The sequence below is a fragment of the Microcaecilia unicolor genome, chromosome 6, assembly GCF_901765095.1.
Source record: "Microcaecilia unicolor chromosome 6, aMicUni1.1, whole genome shotgun sequence".
Lineage (NCBI taxonomy): Eukaryota > Metazoa > Chordata > Amphibia > Gymnophiona > Siphonopidae > Microcaecilia > Microcaecilia unicolor.
In genome coordinates, this window is record NC_044036.1 from 96,087,130 (window position 1) to 96,093,838 (window position 6,709).

The following is a 6,709-nucleotide window of genomic DNA, read 5'->3' on the forward strand; positions in this document are numbered from 1 at the left end:
CTATAAATCAACCAAAGCCATTACAAACCGGAACCAAATAGCTCTTGCGAGCCTTAAATTCTGAACTTCCAATGGGCCCAGACCCAACACATGTTAATACATCATTTGTGCCCCCCTTACCCACAGTCATGTAAGTTGGCCAGCCGACTGCTGACGTTGCAATCTCTTCTGTCCCTTGCCCACTCGCTGCCATTTCGAGTGGGATGCCGGAGCTTTATCACGACTTATTTTCCCCAGAGTCTCCGGCGGGATTTCCTGTTGTATTTCTGGAAGAGCCGCTCTGGCTTCAGCTAGAGACCTTGCTTGGTGCATGCGGCCTTCCTTGTAGAATGCTAGGGCAAAGGGATGCTTCCAGCGGTATCGGATTCCAAGCTCCTGCAGCTTTCTTGTTATCGGCTTCAGCTCCGCTCGTCGTTTTAACGTGGCCATTGCCAGGTCCTGGTAGATCTCCACCTGGTGCATGTCCCACTTGACGCTTTGTAGGCTTCTGGCCGCCTGGAACACCTTCTCTTTTAACTTGTAGTCCTGAAAGCAGGCTATGATGTCCTTAGGCAAGTTGTTCCGGGCTGGGCCCAGCGTTCTGTGGGAGCGCTCAAGCACGATTGCAGTTGCTTCCACTGGGCTGCCCGCCTCTTTCAATATAGCGCTCACCACCTGCTGTACTACTGTCTCACAGTCGGCATAAGCGGGGGTTTCAGGAATACCCCTAAACCGCAAATTGTGCCGCCGACTTCTGTTCTCCAAGTCTTCCATCTTGTCAGCCAACTGTTGCTGGCCCAGACGGACATCCGCGATCGCTCGGTCTAGTGAACCGAGCTCCTCCGTGTGTTCCTCCACTCGGGACTCCATCTCCTCCATCCGATTCCCCAGCTCTCTTATTTCACCGCGGAGATCGGAGCCCAGCGTCTCCAGCTCCGCCCGGACCGCCTTTACGTCCGCTCGGATCTCCAATAGCCACTCTTTTAGCTCTGCGAGCGGGTCCGCTGCTGTCCGGTCTGGGTCCTCACCAAAGAGGCAGGGGCTTTGCTGCAGTTCGCCGTCTGAATGCTTTCCGGCTCGCTCGGGCTGATTTTCTAGGCCCGCCACGCGGTTTGCCGTCTTCCCGCCTTTAAAGCCAAATTGGCTGAGTTCCGGTTGCCGACTCATCGTCGCTCGGAGCGCCACCGGTTCTGTAGGTGTTGCGGATCAAAATCGCACCGGGAGGACACGATCCGCGGGAGAACTCACGCTTTTTTTTTGCTTCGGTGAGCGGGAGCTAACTGTTTAAGCCTCCATCTTTCTTGGTGACGTCACTTCCTCGACCATTTTTTTGTCTTTTTAAAAATTATTTTCCCTACGCAAACATGGGAACCCTATTTGGGGTGGAACTGGGAAAACAATCTTTCTCTGAGGACAAGCAGGCTGCTTGTTCTCACGACTGGGTTGACGTCCATGGCAGCCCCCACCAACCGGAACAAAAACTTCGCGGGCGGTCCGCACACAGGGCACGCCCCCACCGCGCATGCGCGGCCGTCTTCCCGCCCGTGCGTGACCATTCCCGCTCAGTCTTTTCTTTTTCGCGCTGGAGAGAGCCGTGTTGGTCTCTCTCTGTCAGCCCCGGAAACCGTATCGCGCTTAACCGCGAATTTTTTCTCTCTTCTCTTTCGTTTCATCGTTCTTCGTTTTTTCTGTTTAGTTAAAAAAAATGCTGAACTTTGTTTTCCCTCGTCTCTAGCGGGGGCGTCGCGCTGCGGCCTTGTGGCCGCGCGGTCTATTTGTTTTCGAGGTGTGATTTTTACCGCCACCATCTACGACTTTGATTTCGCCGGCGCGATTTTTCCGTCGATGTCCTCGAAGGTCTCGAGTGGATTTAAAAAGTGTGGTCGGTGCGGCCGGCATATCTCGCAAACCGACACTCACGCTTGGTGCCTCCAGTGCCTTGGGCCGGAGCACGATACCAAGATGTGCACTTTGTGTCTCAGTCTCCGGAAACGGACACAAGTAGCGAGGCAAGTTCTTTGGGACCGTCTTTTTGGAACTTGCGCCGGCCCCTCGACGTCGACTTCGACGGCATCGGTATCGACGGACGGTTCTTCGGTACCGGTATCGATGTCCACGAAATCGGCACCGATGGCATCGACCCCAGGAGCACAGGTCCCGTTGGCCCACCGGTCCTCCGGTGAAGGCAGGGGTGAGAGGCCCCGGTCACTCCCTCTACCCAGGGCCCTTCGGGACCGAACCCTGTCGGACCAGGTCCCTCGAGGCCGAGGGGGATCAACCTCCTCCTCCTCGATTCCACCTAGCGCCGATGACGGGCATCGCAAGAAGACAAAGAAGCACCGTCATCGGTCGCCCTCGATGCTCCCGGCGCCGGAGATGAGTCGACGCCGAGGAAGCGTCAGCATCGAGAGGAGAGGTCCCCCTCTGTAGTAGAGGTACCGCCGCGTCAGGGTCCCAGCACTTCGGTGCAGTCTCCTGGACCCGAACAGCTTCCGGCCCCGACGCCTCTACCGGCCCCCTCGCCTTTCCCGACAGCGGGCCTTGACGAGTGCCTCCGAGCCATCCTTCCGGGGCTCCTGGAAGGGCTGATGCGCCAGACTGTGCCGGCGCCGGGGGTGCTTGCGCCATCGGCGCCGTTGACTGTGGCGCCGGCGAGCTCTAGCCCGGTGCCGAGGCCTTCGACGCCGCTTGCGGCGCCGGTCTCGACCGCCACGCAGGTGGAGTCAATGGAGGGAGCTTCATCCCCGCCGGCGCGGAAGTCCACCGCTCGACGACGCCACCGAGGCCTCGGTGCCTCGACGTCGAGCCGGGCCCGGTTGAGGACTCAGCTGCACGAGCTTATGTCCGACACCGAGGAAGAGGCCTCGTGGGGGGAGGAGGAGAACCCCAGATATTTCTCCTCAGAGGAGTCTGTGGGACTTCCCTCCGACCCCACTCCTTCACCTGAGAGGAAGCTCTCGCCACCTGAGAGCCTCTCCTTTGCGTCCTTTGTCAGGGATATGTCTATTTGCATTCCTTTTCCCGTGGTCTCTGTGGATGAGCCGAGGGCTGATATGCTCGAGGTCCTCGACTATCCATCACCACCTAGAGAGTCCTCCATGGTGCCGTTGCACAATGTCCTCAAAGAGACATTGCTGCGGAACTGGTTGCGACCACTATCTAATCCCACCATCCCCAAGAAAGCAGAGTCCCAGTACAGAATCCACTCAGACCCAGAGTTAATGCGGCCCCAATTGCCTCATGACTCGGCGGTCGTGGACTCTGCTCTCAAGAGGGCACGGAGTTCGAGGGATACCGCCTCGGCGCCCCCGGGGCGGGAGTCTCGCACTCTGGACTCGTTTGGGAGGAAGGCCTACCAATCTTCCATGCTCGTGACCCGCATCCAGTCTTACCAGCTCTACACGAGCATCCACACGCGGAATAATGTGAAGCAACTGGCGGACCTGGTTGATAAGCTCCCGCCGGAGCAGTCCAGGCCTTTTCAGGAGGTGGTCAGGCAGCTGAAGGCGTGCAGAAAGTTCCTGTCCAGGGGTATATATGACACCTGTGACGTGGCATCTCGTGCTGCGGCCCAAGGTATAGTGATGCGCAGGCTCTCATGGCTGCGTGCCTCTGACCTAGACAACCGCACCCAGCAGAGACTGGCCGACGTCCCTTGCCGGGGGGATAATATCTTTGGCGAGAAGGTCGAGCAGCTGGTGGACCAACTGCATCAGCGGGAAACCGCCCTCGACAAGCTCTCCCACCGGGCACCTTCAGCATCCACCTCAGCAGGTGGACGTTTTTCCCGGGCCCGACAGGCTGCGCCCTATGCTTTCACCAAGCGTAGGTACACCCGTACACCCAGCCGGCCCGAAGGCCTCGTCAGGCACAGGGACAGCCCCAGTGCGCTCGTTCTCGTCAACAGCGTGCGCCTAAGCAGCCCCCTGCGCCTCCACAGCAAAAGCCGTGGACGGGCTTTTGACTGGATCCATGGGAACATAGCCGCCCTCAAAGTGTCCGTACCGGACGATCTGCCGGTCGGAGGGAGGTTAAAATTTTTTCACCAAAGGTGGCCTCTCATAACCTCCGACCGGTGGGTTCTCCAAATAGTGCGGTGCGGATACGCCCTGAATTTGACCTCCCTGCCACCAAATTGTCCTCCGGGAGCTCAATCCTTCAGCTCCCATCACAAGCAGGTACTTGCAGAGGAACTCTCCGCCCTTCTCAGCGCCAATGTGGTCGAGCCCGTACCACCCGGGCAGGAAGGGCAGGGATTCTATTCCAGTTACTTCCTTGTGGAAAAGAAAACAGGGGGGATGCGTCCCATCCTAGACCTGAGAGGCCTGAACAAATTCCTGGTCAAAGAAAAGTTCAGGATGCTTTCCTTGGGCACCCTTCTGCCTATGATTCAGAAAAACGACTGGCTATGTTCCCTGGATTTAAAGGACGCATACACTCACATCCCGATACTGCCAGCTCACAGACAGTATCTCAGATTCCGTCTGGGCACACGGCACTTTCAGTATTGTGTGCTGCCCTTTGGGCTCGCCTCTGCCCCACGGGTGTTTACAAAGTGCCTCGTGGTGGTGGCAGCGTATCTACGCAAGCTGGGAGTGCACGTGTTCCCATATCTCGACGATTGGCTGGTCAAGAACACCTCGGAGGCGGGAGCTCTCCGGTCCATGCAGTGCACTATTCAACTCCTGGAGCTGCTGGGGTTTGTGATAAATTACCCAAAGTCCCATCTCCAGCCAGCCCTGTCTCTGGAATTCATAGGAGCTCTGCTGAATACCCAGACGGCTCAGGCCTTCCTTCCCGAAGCAAGGGCCAACAACCTCCTGTCCCTGGCTTCACAGACCAGAGCGTCTCAGCAGATCACAGCTCGGCAGATGTTGAGACTTCTGGGTCATATGGCCTCTACAGTTCATGTGACTCCCATGGCTCGTCTTCACATGAGATCTGCTCAATGGACCCTAGCTTCCCAGTGGTTTCAAGCCACCGGGAATCTAGAAGATGTCATCCGCCTCTCCACCAGTTGCCGCACTTCACTGCACTGGTGGACCATTCGGACCAATTTGACCCTGGGACGTCCATTCCAAACTCCACAACCCACGAAGGTGCTGACGACGGATGCATCTCGCCTGGGGTGGGGAGCTCATGTCGATGGGCTTCACACCCAGGGTCTGTGGTCCCTCCAGGAAAAGGATCTGCAGATCAACCTCCTGGAGCTCCGAGCGATCTGGAACGCACTGAAGGCTTTCAGAGATCGGCTGTCCTATCAAATTATTCAAATTTGGACAGGTTGCAATGTATTACGTCAACAAGCAGGGGGGCACCGGATCTCGCCCCCTGTGTCAGGAAGCCGTCGGAATGTGGCGTTGGGCTTGCCAGTTCGGCATGCTCCTCCAAGCCACATACCTGGCAGGCGTAAACAACAGTCTGGCTGACAGACTGAGCAGAGTCATGCAACCGCACGAGTGGTCGCTCCATTCCAGAGTGGTACGCAAGATCTTCCGAGAGTGGGGCACCCCCTCGGTGGACCTTTTCGCCTCTCAGACCAACCACAAGCTGCCTCTGTTCTGTTCCAGACTTCAGACACATGGCAAGCTAGCGTCGGATGCCTTTCTCCTTCATTGGGGGACCGGCCTCCTGTATGCTTATCCTCCCATACATTTTGTGGGGAAGACCTTACTGAAGCTCAAGCAAGACCGCGGCACCATGATTCTGATCGCACCCTTTTGGCCCCGTCAGATCTGGTTCCCTCTTCTTCTGGAGTTGTCCTCCGAAGAACCGTGGAGATTGGAGTGTTTTCCGACTCTCATTTCGCAGAACGACGAAGCGTTGCTGCACCCCAACCTTCAGTCCCTGGCTCTCACGGCCTGGATGTTGAGGGCGTAGACTTCACTGCGTTGGGTCTGTCTGAGGGTGTCTCCCGTGTCTTGCTTGCCTCTAGGAAGGATTCCACTAAAAAGAGTTACTTTTTCAAGTGGAGGAGGTTTGTCGTTTGGTGTGAGAGCAAGGCTCTAGAACCTCGTTCTTGCCCTGCACAGAACCTGCTTGAATACCTTCTGCACTTATCAGAGTCTGGCCTCAAGACCAACTCAGTAAGGAATCACCTTAGTGCGATTAGTGCTTACCATTATCGTGTGGAAGGTAAAGCCATCTCTGGAGAGCCTTTAGTCGTTCGATTCATGAGAGGCTTGCTTTTGTCAAAGCCCCCTATCAGGCCTCCTACAGTGTCATGGGATCTCAACGTCGTCCTCACCCAGCTGATGAAACCTCCTTTTGAGCCACTGAATACCTGCCATCTGAAGTACTTGACCTGGAAGGTCATTTTCTTGGTGGCAGTTACTTCAGCTCGTAGGGTCAGTGAGCTTCAAGCCCTGGTAGCTCATGCTCCGTATACCAAATTTCATCCTAACAGAGTAGTGCTCCGCACCCACCCAAAGTTCCTGCCGAAGGTGGTGTCGGAGTTCCATCTTAACCAGTCAATTGTCTTGCCAACATTCTTTCCCAGGCCGCATACCCGCCCTGCTGAACGTCAGTTGCACACATTGGACTGCAAGAGAGCATTGGCCTTCTACTTGGAGCGGACACAGCCCCACAGACAGTCCGCCCAATTGTTTGTTTCTTTCGACCCTAACAGGATAGGGGTCGCTGTCGGGAAACGCACCATCTCCAATTGGCTAGCAGATTGCATTTCCTTCACTTACGCCCAGGCTGGGCTGACTCTTGAGGGTCATGTCAC

General features: G+C 56.5%; 1 protein-coding gene across 2 annotated transcripts in view; it reads left to right on the forward strand.

The window, feature by feature from the left end:
* STX6 (syntaxin 6) overlaps positions 1–6,709 on the forward strand; it is an 80,733-nt gene that overhangs the window by 39,026 nt on the left and 34,998 nt on the right. The window lies entirely within an intron of this gene.